The 23,721-nt window shown below is 38.1% G+C and overlaps 1 protein-coding gene and 1 long non-coding RNA gene across 4 annotated transcripts in view; one reads left to right on the plus strand and one right to left on the minus strand.

The window, feature by feature from the left end:
- The window catches only part of GPC6 (glypican 6), a 1,044,955-nt gene that overhangs the window by 373,512 nt on the left and 647,722 nt on the right, over positions 1–23,721 (plus strand). The gene's annotated exons all lie outside the window — the stretch shown is intronic.
- Positions 337–9,313, minus strand: LOC121101195. 3 transcript variants are annotated; one of them, XR_005833123.1, is made up of 7 exons: positions 9,180–9,313; positions 7,084–7,124; positions 2,857–3,049; positions 2,445–2,528; positions 2,058–2,192; positions 1,549–1,818; positions 337–556 (listed from the first exon to the last, which is right to left on the minus strand). It is a non-coding gene; the product is annotated as an uncharacterized LOC121101195 (long non-coding RNA). The 3 variants fall into 3 exon arrangements; XR_005833121.1 differs by having other exon boundaries at positions 337–692; XR_005833124.1 differs by lacking the exons at positions 337–556; positions 2,857–3,049.

Here is a 23,721-nt window from a genome sequence, read left to right on the forward strand (position 1 = left end):
TCCAATGCTGGAAAAAAAAATATGCAATCAAACATTTTCAAAAACACTGAGTAAAAAATCCTCATTTCCAAGACAATTTAGGAAGTGAAATAGAGCTTTTAAATTACTTAAAAGCCAATTCACCATGCTGTCAGAGTTATTTTTCAATTCTTGACTTTCGTCCATATGTATGCTTTAAGGGCCTGTTGAGGTAAGAATTTAGAAATTTAACTCCTTGGTGAAGACAAGTAAATTGGGGATTAACATGTTTATGGTACTTCAATTGTGCGGCAGTGATTTAAGTGTTAAATTGCTTAATATCCCCCTCTAACTGTAATAAGATACGACATAAAAATACTTGGAGAAAATTAAGATTTAGTTAATGTAATTTTACAAAATGATGGTTCTACGAATCTGGAAGGATATATAAATTCATGCTTTGTCCTTGAGAGTCAATCTGTTCAATCTGTTCACATTCCGTAGTCTTTGCATCCAATTTACATCTTAGGATTCACCTCTAGGAAACTTCTGCTCCTCTTTAGAGCTGTCTCTAGATCCGGGCTTGCACTGAGAGATGCTAAGAAGAAGGTGAATTTGACTATCATTGCAAAAGTCTTTGAACTCATTAAAGACAGTCTTCTAGGAGATCACCTTCATTTACGCTGGGACCTTTAGAGGGAACTTGACTGGTTCTACTTCTGTTTATTCTTTTTCTTTAAAATGAAGCACAGGCAGCAGGCTGTTAGGTTCTATGACAGCTCATGACCCCCTGAGATGAATAAAAATGGAAAGCACCCTTTCTCCTTTGGGAGCTGGTGTTAGGTTTCAGTGGTGGAAACACGGTGAAAGGACTATGATTTGATCTTCATTCTCCATATACTAGCTTAAAAGTAATACTGAATTTTTCTGACCTAGTAATCTCATGGTTGAACAAAAATACCCACGAGAGAGAATAGTGGTCTAAGACGATGTGAGATAAAGCACAGGACAAATGTTTTGTAATGGTAACGTGCTGTATTAACTACCTTTTCTTTTCATCAACTCCATTCGAAACAGGAAAATGGGACACACAAAGTTTACATAACTTATCCAATGAAAGTAGCTTAGTAGGGACTGGGAGCTTGGTCTTGCTACAAGGCTCCGTGGAAGGCTGGGTGAAAGAAAGTCATTTTTTCTCAATTACCAAATGAGAAATAAGCCCAGGTTTAATGCTGTCTTTGGGAAGAATTGTGTTGAACTGCTTTGGAGTAAGCAAATGTTGTGAATGGCATAAGAATATTCTGTTCAAGGATTTATGGGACAGGGGTTGAAAATCATTACTGTGGACTGATCCCCGTATGAAAGGAGATGAGCATGTGGACCTATGTTACATGTTGGCCATAGGGGAGTATATCTTGTAATGAGTTGTTTTAGAAATGGCTTGCGTGGAGGGAAAAACAAATGAGGCACCCTGTATGTTTCAGATAACCCCAGAGGCTTTTCATGTCTGACTAGACGTTTTTCACTGACAATGAGACACATGGATAATGGCCATGGTTAGTTGCTAATTTTGAACTTTGTTTTACCTACCAAAACTGTTTGGGATGCTGCCAGTCCTCAAAGCTGTTCAGAAAGCCATCCCTGTATCTTCTCCTTATTGGCCTGAAGCACATAAGTGGGGCAGAAGTCACCCATTCCAATTGCGAGTCTGTTCTTAGGCCCCAGGCTTGTGCTCAGTTCTTTTGAATTCAATATATGTTCCTTTTCCTTAATCCCTTCTCAGATTTTTGGTCATTCATAAACACTTGAGCATTCAGAGTGACCCAGGCCAAGGAATTATCACTGAAAGCCAGTGGTGCCCTATAGTGGGGAGTAGAAAAAAAGACAAATATTAAAAGACTTCTACATCTAAATAACTTTAACTTGAAAAGTCATTTGGAGTATATTCACTGCCAGGGATATGTCTCCCAGCAGCAATTCTTGGTTTGCTTTGCGTCCTGTCATATCTTGAATTTGACATCTGTATAAGAATATCTCCTTATGAGACACCAAGATAATAAAGAAATAGAATCAAAAGGAAATTAAAAATGAACACATACACACACATGAAAAACCCCTGAGGCACATGCCCTAATCAGAATGCAGTTAATCAGAAGTCCGGTGGAATCAGGTGAAGATATCACGATGTTTAACGTTAAGCAGGTGATTCTAATGTCCATCCAGGGCTGAGAACACTGTAATAGAACAATATTAGTTAGGAACTCTTCCTTCATGTAAGTACTAACAAAAGCTTACTTAGAAAATACTCTATGCCGGGGACTGGTTACAAAAAATGTTGTGTCTTTAAGGAGCTCAGAGACTGACAGTATTGGCAGGACAGAGTAGAAAGTAAGTACATGAATAGGTTTCTGAGACTTGCAATAATGTTTTTTGGGGGTGAGTTTTCTAAAGCCATACAAATAATAAGAGGGAGCTGTTTGACTCACTCTGATGAGGTGACTGATCTCATCACTCCTTTGCAGTAGGATCTTTGCTTTGAATTGGAATTCCATATAGTTCCCAGCATTGCACTTCAGGCAAAAGAAGAATATACAAACTATTTGCTAAGGAAATGTCCATATGCAAAGTGATTTTCTTCACACCAAATTTAAAAAGAAAATATTTTTAGTACCTGACAGATACTGCGATGCATTAATAAAGGCCTATTAAACACACGTACTTAATTTTTGTTGAGTCTTACCATATCACTCTCCTCTGTCTGATTTGATCTATCTGCTTCTAAGACAGATCTGCCTCTAAATAATTCTGGACTTCAAAGGTAGCCTAAATCATTCCTATGTTTGAGAATTCAAATGCAATGGTAGACGTATCTTTGGTCAATGTAAAGTTGTATCGCACCTTCTTTTCCTCAAGTGGTGAACACAGAAACACTGGCTTCATGGTCGTGGAACATGGTCTGCTATCTGCTCTGTTGTAAGCTGTGTGGAAATGGACAAGTCCTTTCACCTTACAGTTAAGTTGAATTATCCCCTCGTGGCAAGGACTGTGCTAAATGTATAGATAAAAATACTTCAGATGAGGTGTCTTGCATCTGTAAAAGAAGAAGTTCAAGCCAAGAGGCTGTAAATAAACCCCTTACCAACACTGAAATGTTACTATTCTAAAATTCTAGAGTTAGAGAAAGCAAGGGAAAACCGAGGTCCTAATGGCAATGTGATTTCGGTGTCCTCTTTGCTACTCTCTAGATCTGTGTCTTGAGTAACTCGAAGCATTGGTTGTTCTTCCGTATAATATTGGATTAATGTTACAGTATTAGTATTCATTTTGAGGATTTCTTAAAATGTTTGCCAATCATTTAGGAAATAAAAGTCATTTGAGTAAACACTCAAAGTGTCAAGTATTTTGGGAAATGTCAGTGTATTTTAACTTATTCTCAACAACAACAAAAAAAACCCCACTTTGAAATAAAATAATTTCAGGGAGCATTTCTCAAACTCTAGGGTATGTGGCCTGTATTTTTATTTTCAAGAACGTTGTGGTTTTAAAACGCCAAAATACCCAGCAGTAGGGCTGTAAAAAGAACATAGGAATCAGCAGTCTTTTTTATTTTTATATTTTTTAATTTAATTTTTTTTAATTGAAGATTTTTTTTTTAATTTAAGGAAATATGTAGGTGTTTATTGTCATGTAGGCTATCAGGTGTCAGAATATCTCCCTTCTCATGAGAAATTGATTTGGCAAATAGAGTAAAGATGGAAAGGTGCCACCGTGTGGTAGAGGTAAATTAGTAAAACATCCACAATATTTCAGGTTTCATTACGATGACAGATATTTCTATCATTGTTGCCATTTTCAGTCACTACAGACTCTGCCTCTTCTTTGGAAGGTTTTCTTTTCTCTTATATTGGGTAATACCAGGTATTCTGGATTTGAAGTTTCTGTTAAAATCTCAAGTTATTATAGAAATTAAAACAAAAAGAACAATGTGCACTTTTCACCTGTTATATTGGCAACAATTTAAAAGTTGTTATTCTTAGCACTGAAACCTTCCTGCATTATTCTTGGGAGCAAAAGTAGTGTCACTGTTCTCAGAGGGCTAATCACTATCCAGGTGCAACACACACATGTTTATTCATACACATACTCTTGGACTCAGGAACTCAACTTTAGAAATTTATCAACTCTTAGGAATAATAATTCCTAATGATAGGTCATCATAATAATCATTATTATTCAATTTTTAGGAAGTTTGGTGTACACTTGCCCAAGTTTGCAAACCTTTACATACAAGAATATTTATTGCACTATTTGTAATAGCAAAACCTAAAAACACCTAATTAATCAATGGAGAGAAGTACATAAATTATGGTACATCCATACAATGACACGCAACCATGAAAAAGAATTGTGTTGATTTAAAATGAGGCTCACATCATATGGAGAAACATTTCCTGGACTTGAACAGTATACCATTAAGAAGTTTGTTGAGGCACTGAGAGCTATTCCCCAGGCACTGGCAAAATATTCTGGAGTTAAGGCCAATGAATTAATCTCTAAACTTTACACAGTACATCAAGAAGGAAATAAAAATGTTGGATTAGATATTGAGGCTGAAGTTCCTACTGTAAAGGACATTTGGAAGCTGGTATTCTAGACACTTACTTGGGAAAATACTGGGCTATCAAACTGGCTGCGAACGCTGCCGTCACTGGACTTAGAGTGGATCAGAGCATCATGGCAAAACCAGGCGGCCCAAACCGCCAAGTGGGAAGACAGGGTTGATGACCAAAATGATTGACTGGCCTAGTTTTTGCTGTAGGTGAAGACTACATTGGTAGTAGTAGTCTAGGAATTGCCTGATGTTTTCATATGTCCTTAAATTAAGAAGTGTTCTGTGTTTATATCTGCAGCTGGATGATGTAATAAACGTGTTGTTGCTTAAAAAAAAAAAAGAAACGAGATTCAAGATATATTGATAAATACAAAAATCAATTTGCAACGAGTATGTGTTGTATAATACCATTTGTGTTTTTAAGTCTGTGTGTCTATATATATATATATGTAATCATAAAAAAATACTCAGAGACATACGTGTGTACACAAACATTTCTGGAAGAATTTGAAGAAAGTTTTTGCGTGTGTGTGTGTGTGTGTGTGTGTGTGTACAAATGTGTTTGTTTAGTAAAGGACTTTCTGCATTTCTTCATATTTATTTTGTAGTTTTTCTAATAATAATGAAAGAGACAAAGAATTAAGATAGAATATAGCATGTTAATAAAGAAATACTGACTTGAAGTAAAGAATGGCATTTCATGTAAGCTGTCATGAGAAAAAATGTAAGTTCTAGAAGAACTAGAAGAAGAGGTAATAGGTGGAAAAATGTACTTGTTTCCATTTCGGATTGCGGGAGAACTCATACTATGCTTGCAGTGATACAATGATTGGAATCTTGTCATGTGTGTAAGCTAATAACTATGGGTCAAAGACGTTGCTCTCTCTCTCTCCTGAGTCACTTTAATGATCTGTAACGTAAGTCAGATCTGCACAGTGTGGCTAAAGATCATTCACTTATTCATGCAGTAAATATTGAAAACCTACTATGTGCTTAGTACTATGTCCTTGAGTCAGGCTGTGCCTAATAATTAGGTAGGTGGCTTACTCTTTAAGTGTAAAGATTAATTTGAAAAAAAGAAAGAGCAGAGCACTAAGTTCAGCATATTATATGTGTTGAATTAAGTTGTAGCTAGTATTGTTTTTGGCTTTTGCACATGGCTTTCCTTGTTGAGGACGTCTGGATTTGGAGTTGGGGATCAAGCGCTAGAGAAGCGCTGTGCTACGCTGGCCTTGATCCCATGACCCTGAGATCATGACCTGAGCCGAAATCAAGAGTCGGATGCTCAACCAGCTGAGCCACCCAGTTGCCCCAAGAACAAATTTTCTTAACTGTACTTTTTGAAAAACCTTCAAGTGCTTTACGTAAATGGATCTTTGATGATGTTATAAGTGCAAGTCTTTTCATGAACCTAGAGATTCTTGCCACCAAATTTTCCCAAGTATTTTTTATACCTGACAGTTTTGATTTTCTGAGCCTTTAAATCTGGTTTTCAACTTATACCATGTTCTTTTAGTATTGGATGCCGAGTCGTATTTAAGCGGGGTTTTTATGGCTGTAGCTGCTAATGTTTTTTTAGATCAAGTGAATTCCAAGTGGAAAAACTGGGCATTGGAATCCCTTAGTGCTAGATCTGAAATCTATTTGGGAAAGTTAAAATCCTCTCTGAGCATTCATTTTATCAATGAAGATGAAAGTGCCTACTTTACTGTGTTGGCATGGGGCAGTGTCCTGCAATGGTGTAATGTATGTAAAGCATCTAGGAAAATGCCTCACAGAGGAAATATGTAAATCAGGTATTGTAATGATAGTAATGATGATTTCTGAAATAAGTATATTTTGATTCATGAAAAAACACATCTATTATTCTTTTACCGTGTTATTTTTCATTCATAACAAAGTAAGAAACTAGATAATTCTCTCCACTGAAATCAGCATGTCAAAGTTAAATCAGCAGTATGTTAAAGGAATATACACCACCAACAATGGACACATTGTGAGTCATTTTTAGGGGAACTCTGACCCAACAGAAAGTGCCAGCACGTTGTGGGTTTATTCTATCTGCTGACCTTTAACTCCGTAAATTTAACTGTGGAAATCTGATTTAAATTATTCACATTCATTTCTTTTAATAACCTATAATAATATCACTTCCTTTCAAAGACATTAGAAATGTAGAATGATGTAGTCACAATATTTAAAATAACTTTTTTGGAGTAGTGCTACATGTAAAAAAAAATGGAAATAGTTTATATGCACTCAATTTTCCATTCTTGGCTCTATTTTATGTATACAGCAAGCATAAAAACCAGCTAAAAGACATTTTTGGTCAAAATATCATGCCTATTTTAGTATAGACCCAAGAAGAGCTTAAATAAAAGCTACTTTTGTAACTAAAGCTAAACATTTTTTAGCTCTTTGAGGATTATTGAAATATATACTGGGTATAAATATGAAGAAAAGGTAGAATTTTTGTCCCAAAAATCATGTTATGTAAAATTATTTTAAAATACCTTAAATTCTTAATGATGAAGTCCAGAGTATTCCAAATAGCCTAAATCAGAAAAAAACAAAACAAAACAATCAATTATCTAGGAAAATCTCTATTGTGTAAAACAATGCCTGATTATATGAGGAGTGAGTTCTCTTTGCTGGAAGTTCTGAATTTTTTTTTGATCATAGAATTTTTATTTTGACCATTTTCTGAGCATTGCTGCCTATTTACATAAGTAGATTAAGTTATACAAGGAGTCACCTTATCTCGGTATCAGGGAAAACTCAACTGCTGGTGTAAAAACTTGATCTATTAAGAAATTAAGAGACATATAAAATTGAGTTTTGTCAATTTTAAAAACAAATTTGTTCCAGTTCAAAATCTTGTCTACACTCTCTGATTCTAGAATGAATAGAACTCTTTCCCTGTTGAAGATATATGCAGTGTGGAAAATCAGGAGAGAGAACATAAGGAGTTATAAGCCAGCAATCTGTCAATTAGCAATTAATGTTCACCCAGTACCTATATGGACCAGGCACTGTGAAGACAGGTATTCAGCAAATCGCCGAGAATAGCTATTTAATAATTGTAAGTGTGAACATGGAGGACAGAGTGCACAGGAAGGACAGGGAAGTGGGTGGCAAGCTCCCAGTGTTCAGTGCAGAACTTTCCATGAAGTGATGAATGATGGGCCTGTGAAATGGACTGGAGTTGGAAGGGCATTCCCTGAGATCCAAGGAAGGGAATACAGTCAAGGAGTCCTCAAGACTTGAGGTTAACATTTGTTCAGGAAAAGGAGCTGTGGTGTCACTTATCCCAGCCTATTCACATTAATGCAGGATTAAGCACTGACCTTAGGCCAAAAAAAAAAAAAAAAAAGTACATATTGATCAGTTTATTTAGGGGCTGGTTCAGATGTTAATTCACAATTAGTAAGAGATGCCTACCTACTCAAAAGTATTTAGCAACATATTTGCCTGCTAGGCTGTTTTTAATTTCCGAGAGGAAAGGCTGTGGTTACGTGATTTGTTGCTCTCAGCCCCAGTAGTTTGAGCACTCTGTTAGAGTTCACACAATGAGACTAAATTGGAAATGTAACCAACAGGTGATCCATTAAGAACTTGAGTGCAGTTAAGTCTTCCTTGGGGATGTATACTTTTACAGCCAATAAACCTGGCCTTACCAGCTCCTAGTCAGTTCGCTTGCCAATAACAAAGCCTCGTAATGTAACAAAGTGACACCCAGAAGAACCACTCCTCTTAGATTTCCACCCTGAATATTGACTCCGGAAAGCCTCTCAAAATGGCACGGTATTCAGTATTCCCCGGATGCCCTTATGGGACTTGGGAAGGTGATCAGGGATATGATACGCCTTCCATGTTTTGGTGGTTTTAAGGCGGGTTCTTCCATATAACATTGATTTTAAAACTATTTCAATCATGATCTGAAATGAAAGAGAGTCACTAAATGCTTTAAAATTTGTTTTCAAACGTATTAAATGTCTGGCATGATGGTATGTAGACTACTGGAAGATATAGCTGTGATTTAGGCCCTAACCAGTTGATTGCAAGGTGATAAAAATTATGTCTAGGAGTGAGGATGACATTTGCCCGCAAGCCATACTGTTACATAATAGGTTCCAACAGCTAACATGAAAGAACGGTGATAGTAATCAGTATGAGAGGTAATTCAACATTAATATTTTAAGTACATTGTAATTTTTAGGGAAGCATCCCCAAATGTAATAAATGCTTGAAAGCGCTGTATCTCAGTAATGGTTTTATAATCTCTGCTTTATTAGTTGAATAGCTCAGTGTAAGGGATGCCTTTAAAAGGACTAAATGCACTCAAAAGACCAAAATGTTATTCATTTGTGGCAGTAGTTTCTAATGACTATGAAACCAATTTTTAAATGATTTAATTTTTAGTATCATGGGATGTTGATCCTGGAGGGGTCTTAGAAGCCATCCCCTGGCGACCTCAGTTTAAAAAGCAAAACCTTTTGCCTCCCTTCCCTACCTATGGCCTTGCTCCATTTTCATTCATTTTCAGCTGTTGCAGAGCAAGGGATCCTTTAAAGCCCTCCCCTAAATTCTTTCAGTGGGTTCTCATTACCTGCCGCAGCATTCTTCCAAGTGTTACGGATTATTGTCCCCTCAGTGCCCTGGTCCTTGGTCGCGCCACTTCGAAGAATGAAGAGGTAGACCAGATGAAGAGTGGTGTTTATTGAGCAAGAGTATAAAGCTCCCAGAGAGGGAGGTGGACCCAAGTGGGTTGCCCCCCGGAGTTTCTAAGTTTAGCGGTTTTTATGAGCTCTTTTGCAGAATTTTCTTAAGCAATCAGGGCGTGCCGAGTCCTGCCAATCAGAGCTTTGGTCACGTATCTGTCTCCCTATTAGGTCAAAGCCCACGTGCTGATGGTCTTTTTTTTGCTGACATCTGGGTGCTTAGGTCTTAACTGCCCCTTTTGCGTGATATTGACAAATGCTTTTGTGAACTGTCTTATTTTAGGATGTTTTGCAGAAGTCATTTCTGCAAAGGCTGCAAAGGAGAATGTCAGTGTGGTCCTGTGTAAGCTGCAAAACAGGACGTCAGTACTGTTTTATTCTAATTGTCCTGACTCCATATTTTCTTGCTGGGGACCCTGGCCCTGATTACCTAAAGGTCCAGCTAACTCCTAACACTAGTGTGGACTGTGACCAGCTAACTCTGCTGGTTGTCATGCGCAGCATGTGACACACAATCCTATGTGTTTGCCAAGCTAGATTAAGCATAATCAAGTACCTGTCTGTTTTGCAAGACCTCTCAACTCCTTTAAGAGACAATGCTGACCAAACTTGCTTAAGCATAGAAGCTTTTTTTTTTTCCTCAAAGCATCTCAGGAAACTTGTGAGCGAGGAAAACTTTACCCTCTGACAAACACTGGCGTGAAGAATATGCATAAAATACCATTCCTTCAAAATTTGACTCCTGCCTGGGGCACCTGCGTGGCTCAGTGGGTCGAACGTCTGCCTTCAGCTCAGGTAGATCTCAGGGTCCTGGGGTCCAGCCTAGAGTAGGCTCCCTGCTCAGCGGGGAGTCTGATTCTCCCTCTTCCTCTGCCCCTCCCCCCATCATTCTCTCTCTCTCTCTCTCTCTCTCTCTCTCTCTCTCTCTCTTTCTCAAATAAATAAATAAAATCTTAAAAAAAGATTATTAACTCCTGCCTTTTTGTTCAACTTTGTATCTCAGTATTCCACATTTAGACCCTAGGGTATAGTTGTAAGCAACTAAACTAAACTTTTCTGAAAAGTTGTTTTGCTGTGTCCTCTCCCTGGGGTTCTTCTCCTGCTTTGCCAAGTTATTGCCTATGTGGCCTTCCCAGATTTAGCTCAAGGGTCACCAAGAGGAAGCCTTTGTTCGTTTCCTCTCCTGTGTTGTCTGACATACATAATGGCCCCTAGCATCCTATGATCAGCTCTCATTGTAACTGTTATCAAACTGGGCTCACATCCCATTAACTTGCAGGTCTTCCCTACAAAGTCCCCAGATCCTTTTGAGTCAGACTCCATGACATCATTTCTTACGGCGCACTTGCTGGTATGTTGGCAGTGCTCAAGAAAGAAGCGTGGACGTATTGGAAAGAGGAAAGTTTGAGCACCCTGTGCGGTTGCAGGGCCGAATGGCATGCTTCTTTTGCCAACATGGTGTCTGCACCAACCTATGGACATTGAGTCCACAACTTACCATATAGAGAGCCAGGAAAATGGCAGTATGGTTAATTTGATTAGTTTAATTAGCCCTATGATTAATTTAGCAATGCCCTTAAGACACTAATAAAAATGTATCTTGAAGAGAAGGACAAGGGACAAACAATATAAAAGATGAAATGTTAGAGATAATTTTTGCATTTAGCTAATAGACGTGGGTGCGTGGCGTTTTTATTTTAAAGTAGCTGATAGTGTGCAGGCACTTTTTAGCAGCTGTATATGAGCTTACGAGAAACGTCAACTATTCCGGCTAATATTTGGATATAACTATTCAGTCTGTAGTGTCTGAGGCTGCTTTTTTCATGAGTCCAAGAAACATGGGAAATGATTTTAGCATGGACATTAGTTATCTGGCCTCTGCTGGCAGAGCTGCTATTCTGTTAAGCAAGCATGTCAGTTCACTGAGAGACAAGTTAAGGTATGTTTTTTTGATGATATGGGGAAAAGAAAGTAAAATAAGGAGAGAGAAAATTGGATTTTTCCTCTAAAAATTATATGGTGTTCCCTGTGTTATCTACCTCTTTTGTATGGCACATTAAAATTATAAATACAAATTGAATTGGACCTCTCTCTATAGAACATTCCTAGTGTTGATATATAGAAAATCAGATAGAAAATCACATACATATATTTATATAAACATAATATGTTATATTTATACACAGATATATGAATATATATATTTTCTCAATGGATGGTGGCAAAATGATATATCAGCTCCTAATATTCATTAATGTATTCTAGTAGAAGTGCATCATATAGGCTCACAACTAATTTTGCTTCTGCTAAAATGTTGACCCCAAGATATTTTCAACAAGGTAAATTAATTAAATATCTCAACTTCTTTGCATTGTCTTCCCAGATGTTCCTAGAAGGAAGTATTGGGGAAAATGGAAAAATCTTTTCAGTAGTCACTTATTAATTTGTTCTTAAAATTATATGTTCTTGGAAAATATGAAAATATTTTTGAAAATTGAATATGGAAAAGGTTTACCAACAACAAATGTCAAGATGTGGGATGTGGATGGGAGAGCCAGCAATGAGTGTGAGGAGGGATGCAGTGAGCTGGGGAATCCCCAACTAACAGGGAGAAAGTTATGGTGTTAGTGGGTCATTACACCAGGGCTAAGGGGTGAGACTCCAGTTCTTTAAGGGAAAATGCAAGGAGAGTGGAAGAGTCTGAATTCTAGTTCATTTCTCCCCTGAGTTGTGGACAGTTGTTTTATTTCCTGAAACCACATTGTCCCTGACCTTTTAATTTTTCAGCTTGAGATAATAGAGAATGAGGGATACACAAAAGGGTTTAAAAGGAGGACAAGTTCATATTTCTATTGTACTATTTAACATTGCCTTGTTCCCAGACCAGGGAGTGGCTTAATGACCACTCAAAATTTCTCTCCTACCATATACCTCCCATTTTTACTATTCTTGCCCAAGGTAAAGCAAATTTTCACTGAAAAAAAAATATATGTGTGTGTGTGTGTGTATATATATATTTTTTTCATATGCATATTTATTTATTTATTTATTTATTTATTTATTTATTTATTTTAAAATTTAAACATGGTGGTTATGGTCATAAAAGAAGATGTTTTCCCCATATTCTCTATAAACTGAATATGAGAAGAATTCATAAAACCTATCAGAGTTTCTTTTGACTTTTTCTAAATGATACGCAGTTGACTTTTCACTTTTTAATTCATATGAGAATTTTGTTTTTCCCACAACAGGGGAACAGTTTGATGACAGCTTGGACTTGGCAAACAGTATTGGAGTATGCCAAATCCCAAAAATGTTACATGGAAGCATGTATGATCTGCTTGCTTCTTAATTTTTGTTCTGCCGATGCCGATACAACTGTGTCTAAGGTCGGAGAATGGGGTTTGTTGGACAGGTGAATTACAGAGTAGGAGGAGTGGGGGTTGGGATCTGGGTTGAGACAAAAAGCTGGAAGGAGACCAGCATTAATGATAGCCAGGTGAAGGGTAGGGAATGGAAGGAATGAGACATTGTGGTCACCTCTCAGTCAATCAGGATTTAGTCATCAGGGCTGAATGTGGTAGAAAAAAAGATTTTACTTTTATATAGCAAACACCAATTTGCAGGGTGTGTGGGGGGTAAAGACTATCTTTCGACAATGTCATACTATGATGTGTGTAAAAGAGCTGTCTCACAGAAGCCCTAAATCAAAATTCTAATCTTAGGACTGTATGTTATTGTATTATTTCTAAAATAGATCAATTCTCACCGACTCAAAATGGACCTAATTTTATGTAGGATCTTTGGATTTAGTTTTTGTTAAGTGTATTAAGCATCACTGTTTCTGACGAAATGAGCAATCAAGTAAACACAGTCTCTTCTTATCTGGTGCTTGTTAACTACAAATCACACTGGGTTAAAATATGAAGTGGTTTATGGGACAGTAAATTGAAACCATCTTGGCTAAAATACATTTGAAAGACGCAACACGGGCATGTATCACTTTACTTCCATTTCCGACTGTCAGCAGAAATGGGAGGCAACACTCTTCCTTTCTGTTTGATTATTCTATTATCGACAGAATGAGAGTGTTGGAGACATACATGCTGATTTAGTGTTGTGCTGATGAACCCATTCAGGTTGCATGATGTGTCATTTTTCACTGCTGCCTTATCAAGGTGTTTCAGCTGTGCCCAAACCAGCCTTGGTAATTGCTTTAGTTGCTTGTGGCAAAGTTATGTCAATGTCAGTCACTAAATGACTTTTGACTGCTTCATGTCAGATGTTCCCTCCAAAGAAAGACAGGGGAGGGGAGTTTTTATACCCGGGTATGGGTGTTAATCCAGTGTCTAAATAGGCAGGTTCATTTATTTTCCTAATCAGAACTTAAATGCAAATGCTGTTATTTTCTGTTTTAAAATGAAGGGAATACAATTAAGTTTATGATTCACTTCAAGTATAATCTTCTCTTGTATTGATAGCTTTCTCTCCTTGGTCTTAAGCATGAATTCAAGTCAAGTACAGCTGTGTGCATGTGCAGTGTAACAATGGTTATCACATAAGGTGTACAATATCTGCATAAAACAGCCTTCTAGTTAATGCACCTCAAGTGCCTTCTCCGAACTCTTCAAAGTCTCCTAAAATTTAGGTTTGTTTTTTTAATTATGTTCGGATTCAAGGGAGATATACAATTAAGACTGACAAAGAGTTTGATTATCAGCACTAAGCATCTGCAACTTCAGTAGGTGGCTTACGAGTTCATGTGGACTAAGATTCAGAAGCATTTACATATGTATATATACACCCCACACATCACACATACGGACTGTGCGCTGTTTTATACACCAGTCTTCACAACATGGTGTGATCTTCTTTCTATATTGCTCTATTTTAATTTTTATAAGGTAGACTGTTGTGTGTCTGTGTCGTAGTTTAACCCAGTTCCCGTTATTGGGCATTTATTTTGTTTCCAGTCTGTGCTATTAAGAAGGGTGTTGTGATAGTCCTTGTATGTACATCTCAGCTCACGTGTGGAACAATTTATCTCAAAATCTATTTCTAGAAATAGATTTATTGGATGAAAAGTTCCATCCATTTAAAAATGTTTAAATAAAAATGTGTAAATATACCCCCCAGGATATTTCTGCCGATGGATAGTATCACTTAGTTGATTGTCCACTAGAGCCAAAACTGGAGGTTAGAATGCTTTCAAAATCTTACTAACACAGTAAGTGGACAAACTGCATCTAATAACTGTTTTTTCCTTCGATACAAATGAGAATGAATGTTTTTTCTAAATGTTGTGTCTATTTCTAGTACTGGAAGATTTGAAAGGATATCAATGCAGGACAAAACAATGAAGATTTGAGCTGAGCTTTAAAGAATGGTGCCAGGATTTGGGGTGGGGGTAGAAAATTCAAATGCTCACATTGGCCCTCAGCATATTGAGAACTTGGGAGCACGTGTGAGATCTAACTGGGGTAGCTTCATAGCCCAGTGCTGTCAGATCTCTCCAGTTTTAAAGAGAATCTTGAAATCTTGAACCTTGCGATCTTTGTACTAAACATCCTCTTAGGAAATATGCTGTTTGTGCTTTGTCAAATTCCATCTGTTGGCTAGATTTGGCTCACAGGCCACCTCTGTTCAACCATTGATTTGGAAAGGTCTATCTGGCATTTCAGATCAAGAGGACAAAGTAAACCAAAGCCGAGAACCCTGGGAGGAGTTGGATATAGAATGGGGCATCTGGAAATCTAGACTGGAGAATAGAAGGAGCAGACGGGACGAGCTGTAGGGAAATTAAGATAGAGGAGTTGGTTTGTGGAGGGTTTTAGGGTATCAACAGAGAAGTTTCGGTGGAAACTAGTTTAGAATAAAGATAAGATCGTTCCTTCAAGCGTGTTTTGTTTGGTTTTGTTTATAGAGGAATAACATCGATCTTAAGTTGTTAGGTGTAAGGAAGAGAGATCCAGCGAAGTTGTTCAGATATTCTAAGCAAGCAGTGATGAAGTACTAGAAGCAGGTGATGGTCTTAGTACTTTGGGAATGGGAAATGAAACAAAGCCTTAAAGGGGAATCAATCATTGTGCCAAGTCATTGCATAAAACATCCTTCACTCTTGCCTCTTGTGTTTCTACACTTGGACAATTCAAATTTTATATATTTTTTTATCTTTAAATTATAGATATCCCTGTAGGAGCAAATCTGTGTGGGTGATGGCAGACATTGATAAATGGATAGTATATTCTCAGCCATTTATAATTGGATTATGGGGGTAAAACAGTTATTCGGGTTATATATGAATGTTAATGACTAAAGAGGATCATAATTTGTACTACTAAGTCTTCATAAAGTTACTAATAATACATAATTATTCAGGGTTCCCCAAATAGCTGAAGATATTGGTAATCTGGGAACCGTAGTACATTGATTAAACATGAAATAATCGGGTGAGACTTACCTATGCTTAAACTGTATAAACAAGTCATTAGCAGTAGCTAAAAAGGGCCAGGGGAGCCACATAAATTACTTTTAGTCTCTCAAATAAAGCATCTGTGATTAATTGCAGAACATAGGGCTGGTCACAAGAACTAAAGAGATAAAGGTATAATACTATGTGAGTTTTAAAACTTTTGGAGCCTAGGATAACTTATTTCTTAGGGTGACACAATATGTTCAAAATGTATCAGTTTGTTTAAAGGTCTCTGAACTGTAGGAGTCTCAGAAGAAAATGGATAATTCTGATACAGCCAAGTGCATTAGTTTAATTTTTCAATTCAAATTAAATTTTATATTTTTAATTAGATAACTTATCTGCATGGATCAAAAGTTAAAAGTAAATATCAGAGGTATAAAGGGAAAAGTAAATATGCAGGACCCAAAATTGTCCTGTACCCACACAGCCTCCTGCCACTGTCTCCAAAAAGATGGCCACACTGTTCATGTGTCCTTTCGAGTTTCTTTATGCATAGACAAATGAAAAGAAAAAGATAAGTGCTTACTTTCTGCCTTTTCTCTGGTTTTACAAAAAAAAAACAAAAACAAAACAAAACCATAATATGCATACTCTTTCACTACCTCGTTGTTTTGTTTGCTCATTTTTTTTAACATGGCCGTGCAGTAGTACATAGAAAGGTTTCGTATGTCTGTTTACACATGCGTTCTATAAATATATCATACCACTATTGATGCAGACTTGGTGTTTCCAGCATTTCCCTGTTACAAACAGTGATGCATATGTGTGACCATAGTGGCAGGATAAATTCCAAATGCATTTTGAGTAGCTATAACACCTGCCATGTGTATGAAGTCATCTTAACGTGTCTGACTTGGTCTAAATCAGGGCAACATTTCACCGTAGGTCTAATGTGTGGGGCTGTGATTAGTACTGGTATATTCCGTGACACTTACACCCAGACAATTAGGCAGCATCAGCGGAGACAGGTCCCTGCAATCAGAGCCCAGCAGTCCTTCCCTCTTGCAGACTTCCTGATCATCTGGCCCCTGTCCTTGGCCCTATCCTTCCCACTCACCTGCAACCTTTTGGGAAGCTCTGGCAGCATTCTGACATGATAGTTCTTTAGTTACATATATCAGATGTCCCACACACCAGATTTAATGTGGAACAGAGCTCAGGAGCACAGTTTCTTCTATATTTTTAGCATTTTGAGCTGCTGAGCATATCAGACCCAGAAGGGAATGAATGGCCTGCGTCCACACAGGGTCCATGGGGGTCCATCTCTTGTCTCCAGATGAAGAGGGGCTTGACTGGATAATTTCAGTAATGTTATCTATCCCCTATCTTTGGACCCTTGCTTCATTCCCACAGGAAGCTGCATTAGAGTTCAGACCTGGCAAAATTCCTCTATGCGTCTTCTGGAGGGCTCTGTTCTGATTTCTATGTTTGATTCCTGGAAAATGCAGAGTGTTTGTTGGGAAGAAATTGAGAATGCCATTTTGTAGCTAGTGTTTCATGGCATGCAGATGGAGGGGGCAGAGTCTGTGTGCATAGATATTAATAAGAAGAATTTGAAAATGTTATATATTATGAGGCTTCTTTTTGTTAAATGGAGCCAGGAGAAAATTCCTCTTTAATGGTAGATAAATACTCGATTCAGCCTAGTGACCTGTGGGCCAATAATGGGAAATTCAGAAGTTTAGATCCATCAAGAGAAATGATAGCCAATAGACCATGGAGTGATGGCCACCGTTAAGCTGATTTATAGGGAACTGAATGTAACTAAATGTGTACTATTCTGAAAGAGTGAAAAAAAATGCTGCTGAGTCCATCCCAAGATATACCATAAGAAGAGACTGTTTATTTTTCTAATGATGTAACTATCTTGTTTGTTCATGTTGGTTTCGACCTGATTATCTCCAAAGGTCATCTTGTTATCAAGACATATTGGTGTCTAAAGTGGAGCAGATAGTAAATTCTTTCTGGCAATTATGGAATAGCCATCACGATTTCATCACTGAAGGCATGTCCAGTCACAAACCCTGTAGTCTAAAGGTTTATAATCTTTCTGAATATTTGGCATTCCCCTTACCTCAACAGTCTGTTTTCTGATCAAAGCCATTCCTGAAGTGGATGGTGATTTATTAATTCCACAGATACTGAGTGTGCACTGTATACTCTTTATTGTGCCAGGTGTTGTAGTAAAAAAAAAAAAAAAAAAAAAAAGTTGCACAAGATAGTCAATGTCTTTAAGGATAATGCAAGTGGATAATTACTATGAGAGGTCAAAAGGTGATTCACACCCATAGTGCAGACATCTCAAGGAACAGAATGTAGCTTCCAGATGAAGGGTCAAGAAAAGTGTTATGGGAAAAGATGCCCTCTGATTGGCCCTGGGATGCAGATGTGAAGAAATGGACATAAGGGCTATTGTGGGTTGAATCCCTCCCGCCAAATTCCACTGTTGAAGAACTCTCTGGTACGTACGAACGTGCCTTTATCTGGAGATGATGCATTTACTGAAATACTCAAGTTAAAAGTGAGATCATTAGGGTGGGCATTAATGCAGAGTGACTGGTCTTATAAAAAGGGGAACTACAGACACAGAGCCGTGCATGAGGAAGATAATGAAGAGGTACAGGAAGATAGCCATTTATAAGCCAAGGAAAGGGGCTTGGAACAGACTTTTTCCTTGTAGCCCTTAGAAGGAGCCAAGTCTGCTGAAACCTTGATTTTGAAATTCTGGTCTCAAGACGAGTGAGACGATACATTTCTGTTGTTTAAGCCAACCTGTCTCCAGTACGTTGTTACAGCGGCCCTGCAGACGAACGCAGAGGCATTCTGAACGAAGGGAACAGAGTCAAGGAAATCTGAAGAGGGCAAGAGGAGAGGAGCTTGGCTGGCCTGCGGAGTGCCTGAAGGGAACAATACACAAGTGACTGAACGGCATGAGGAGTGAGACCATGAAGATCTTGCAAGCCAGTGCTGCACATGGAGGAGGCGGCATAGTGGCCACGCGATACGTCACAAATGACAGTGATAATGTTTATGGGGCCCACTGCGGTCACTGAAGGAGGCTCTTCCCAATTGAAGACAACTGACCTACGCCCTTCCTGGATTTCCCAGACCTACCCTGTAGTGACAAGAACTGAGGAGACCAGTATCTCCAAGTATGTGTTTTCCATTTGTGGTCACCCTTTTCAGAAGTTTCGGAAGTTTTGCTCTAGGCAGTGGGGAGCCATTGAATGTTTTTGACCAGTAGTATATAGGAAGAGCTGAGCATAAGGGTGATTAACCTGAATGGACTAAAAGAGTGCCAGACTGGGCAAGTGACCGGGAGGCAATCACAATAATCCAGGTAAGAAATAATGAGGTTTTGAAGTTGGGCCTTGGCAGTGGTATGAGAGACGGGGCAGGGCTGTGTCTGATCTCCACCTCATTTCATTCACTGATCTTTGGTAACTTTGTTTCCGTGACTGTTAAGGTGTTTCTTTCTATCTTTTCCTTTCTGTTGAGTGTGGGATGAGATGGTAGAGAAGAAACCTAAGTCCATTTTTTTATGGCACTGCAGTATACTTTCCGTTGAAACCCCGGAAGCAGAGGTTCTTATAAAACTAAAGCTAATTTGGTTATAGATATTCTGATAGATACTTGACAACTTACAGAACTTCTGTGCATAGATGCAGGACATTTGGTAACTTTTGATATTTCTGCTATTTGAAAAGTATTTACTGCTGATATAGGCAATTTAATTGCATAGCATGGGATTTTTCTGTACAAGTTTGTGAATGCCTGTCGAACTGATTAAGGAAGATATGGGGAGAACCATCAATAAAAACTGGAGGCAATAATATACAGAAATCAATTTGGATGTCCTGTGGTAGTAAATAAAACTTCATTATATTACGTGACTGGGAGAACTAAATTCACATATCTATACATGTTACCTAGAGTGGTAAAACATGCTCATGGAATCAATGAGAAATTGATATTTGGTAATTTATCATAGCAATTTCAGTGTTTCTTCAGGGGATGTTACGAAAGCAATCTGTTTTAAAAATATTTCATAAGGCAAGAAATGTTCAAAGTGTGAGCTAACTTATTGGAAATTATAGAGAATGCTTAATTTTCTTGAACTTTTAACTTACTGTTACCTAAAGATATCATGATGCCTTGTGCTGCTAACCAGATTATTTTATTGCCTTTATCTGTTGATATATGCTATAGGTTTCATTGATTTTTAGCTGAGCTATCCCTGCTCGATGCATTTTTCTATTTTCTTTTGACTTTAACTTTTAGTACCCTTTTTGACAGCCACTTAATTGTATTGATTTTTTCTTAAGTCAGTTATAATTTACAGGAGAACATTTTAGTATATTTTGTTTAGAAAGTATTGGCCTTATTGGCTTATAACTGGCAATAGTCTGAAAAGTTTAGCTGCAAAATACTGCTAATTAAGTGAGTAGATGCCCCGAGTAATGGGCAGAAAGGATTAAAAGGATTATTCCAAACATATTATCTTAGGAGGGTGTCCCCAGAAAAAGGAATGATAAGATAAAAACATGTTTGCAGTAAATTTAATGGGCAGGACCCTTGGAATCAGTGCTGGAGTTGAGCTGTGGTGGGCCTCGGGTGATCCCATTGAGTGTTCTCAAGCCCGGATGGCCCTTCCAGCCTGGAGGCCGGGGTCTGAGCCATTATACCTGCACACCAACCAGGCATTGTCCACCTGCTGTTCCTAGGGTGGGGGCCTGGCCTTGAACATGCAGCTTCTAGTTCGATTTCAAATGCCAGTATTCCCAGCAACGGGGAGAAATAAATACCTCCATTTTGAAGGATGGGTCTGGGTGGCGTACCATGGCATCCTCAACATTCTGAGTTACATACGTCTAAAAAACAACTCCTGGGGCGCCTGGGTGGCGCAGTCCTTGGGCGGCTGCCTTCGGCTCCGGGCGTGATCCCGGCGTTCTGGGATCGAGTCCCGCGTCGGGCTCCTCCGCTGGGAGCCTGCTTCTTCCTCTCCCACTCCCCCTGCTTGTGTTCCCTCTCGCCGGCTGTCTCTCTGTCACATAAATAAATAAAAAATCTTAAAAATAAATAAATAAATAAATAAAATAAAAAATAAATAAATAAAAAACAACTCCTTTCGGGAAGTGTATTCAATTTCAGGTATTAAAAATTCCTTCATATTTGAAATATTTGCTGTTTAGATATCTATTTGCTGGCAGAATTTGCAGGTTTTCTTTGTCAAAACTTACCTTCGAAAACTAGAGGAAAAGGCCTTGTCTATATATTAAGTTTTTAACTGCCATATAATTCTGAAACATCCCATTTAACATTACTAAGTGGTCCATAGCAGGACATCAGGGTAAATGTCTGCGGGAGTTAGTTTTCTTACTGACAGCCGAGAGAAAGGTATCTAGCTCTGTTCATTACCAACCATGTAAAGATTACTGGTAGTTAAGAAAATAAATATAGGAAATACTCAATATAATACAATTTTTTGGTATTTCCTCTTTAACATTAAATGCATAATTTCTCTTTCCAAAATTTTTCTTTTCAAAATTAGTCTTGTCAAAGAGGTTCTTTTTGTACCTTGTCATGATGCAGAATTTATATTTTAGGTATATGAGTATTTAAAAGGATGAATCGCTTTAATTGGGATTTCATCTGTATTTGAGAATTACCTTCGGTATGTAGCAAGGCTAATGTATTTATCCTTGGAGTCCAGTGGCGTGGTACTTAAAACATTACTCATCAAAAGGCTTGACTGAGTTCTGTCCATATTCTGTTCTCAGTTTCCTTAACTATCAGAACACTATTTATATTTTGCCTTGAAGTGTTATTTATATTTTTTACATTCACGTCTTATTTACCTGGTTAAGCTGTATATTCCTTTTGAGCAAAATCGTGTTTTCTTTGCAGGAGCATGCTTTGTGCATCTTGGATACTCCATAATTATTGTTGGGACTTTAAAATGATTTGGCTTTATTACTTCAAACCTTTTTGCTCTCAATTTTCTACCTCAAAATTTTTACATGTGTTGTATACTACTTCAAAGGATTTTTTTAAAGATTAAAGTGGATGACATTTTCCAGTCGCTTAGATGTTGTCTGAAGTTTGCAGAACAGAAAAGAGAAGGACCTAAGTTCTTTATTATGTCACTGAGCCTTTTAGGGGACTTTGTCTTCTTCACTGAGCTATGCCCAGCTCCTAGAACAGTGCCTGGTAATCAGTTAGCAGTCATAACTAAATGTTTTCTAAATAAAATTTTTATCGAAGTATAATAGCAGATTTTGCATCTTAAAAGAAGAGTGGCATTTAAAACTTCCAACTGAGTTATTCAATCTGAAAATAGCGAGTGTGACTAAGTTTAAGGAGGCATAGGTAATTTGTCTACATGATGGACAAAGTAAATCATAAAATATTTTATTATTTCTCCCATTCAATAAGTAGCCATAAATGATGACAGAGATTTTTCTAGTGTGCCAAATTAGTGATTTAATTGAAAATGCATCATATATCTGGTAGCAAATAATAAGTGCTTTGAAATTGACTTGTTATAATAAATATAGATTGTAAAATGTCTTATCTTTTTGTCGACTACCACCCATTTAGAAGTCACTAAAGTGAACTATTTTTTAAAAGATTTTATTTATTTATTTGAGAGAGAGAGAGCGTGCGCGCGCGCTAGAGAGATTGGGCAGAAGCAGATGGAGGGAGAGGAGAAGCAGACTCCCCGCTGAGCAGGGACTTTGCCCAATGCAGGGCTTGATCCCAGGACCCTGGGATCATGACCTGAGCCAAAGGCAGATGCTTAATGACTGAGCCACCCAGGCGCCCCTGAATGAACTATTTGAATCACAAAAGCGTATTTTCTCCATCATTTGAGACTACCTATGTACTATATATTCGTTTTGAAAATGGTCTGTGGGAGACAGCAACAAAGCCACAGGCAGTCCAGTGACTTGAGTAGGGCTAAGCGCCACAAAGCTTTGGCTGCTCCAGGTAGAGCTGTCCGGTGCCAAGAGCACTGAGAGGCTGGTGTCAAACCTCCCCCTTGGTGAGCATCCCATCGCCACCTGCTTGCCAACTGCCTGAGATCCGGGCCATGCCTAACATGGTTCCACATAATCAGGGTGGACACATTTCAGTTTTGCCCTTGCCATTCCCCACACGGAGTGCCAGTTTTTCTGTATTGTGTTATTTCTAATTTCATATTGGCCCTACGGAGCATGAAGTGCCAGGGAATGTATAAGCTTCACCTGCCATTTAAAATTAATTATGAAACACCTCATTTAACATTATAAACACGTTACTCTGTTTCATGTGCTTGAAATTTTATTTTGAAATGTGGGTGTCCTCTGCCACTTAGCTTAATTGGTTAGACTGTGGTGTTGATGAGCCTGGAGTTGCTAGTTCATTTTCCATAAGGTCAAATTCATTCCCCATAGATTAAAAAAACCAAACAGCATTTTTCTATACTTTTTTATACATTTTCTAATTAAGTGGCATTTTGTATGTTATGAAAAATACTTCCGCAGACTTTTTGCCTTGAGCTTTACCACAACCCCAGGAAAAAAGTTGAAAAGTATTTTCATTTCTCATCTCACCTTACAGATGAGGAAATCGATGCTTCAAGGGATTGACTGACTTGACCCAGGTAGGAATTTGCTAGGCCAGGTTCTCTGACTTCAAATCCCATTCCCCTTCTTCTCTGTTCTACTACACAGTGATGCAAAAACTGCAGTCTGATTTTCACGTTATTTGTCCCAGAAGTGGCAGACACTGGTTACTTTGCTTTCACTGCCAGCCAATTTGAATAGCAATTCGATAAGTTGCCGTGTGTCTCATATTGTGCCCTAGAGAAGCGTGGTACTTTCTTACCCCCCCCCCCCGATTGTATTCCCTTGCATCAGTTTTAATACATGCAGCCAAGTTTCTTCACCATCTTTTTTTATGGCACATAATCA

Source organism: Ursus maritimus, unplaced genomic scaffold, assembly GCF_017311325.1.
Source record: "Ursus maritimus isolate PB19 unplaced genomic scaffold, ASM1731132v1 scaffold_10, whole genome shotgun sequence".
NCBI classification, from domain to species: domain Eukaryota; kingdom Metazoa; phylum Chordata; class Mammalia; order Carnivora; family Ursidae; genus Ursus; species Ursus maritimus.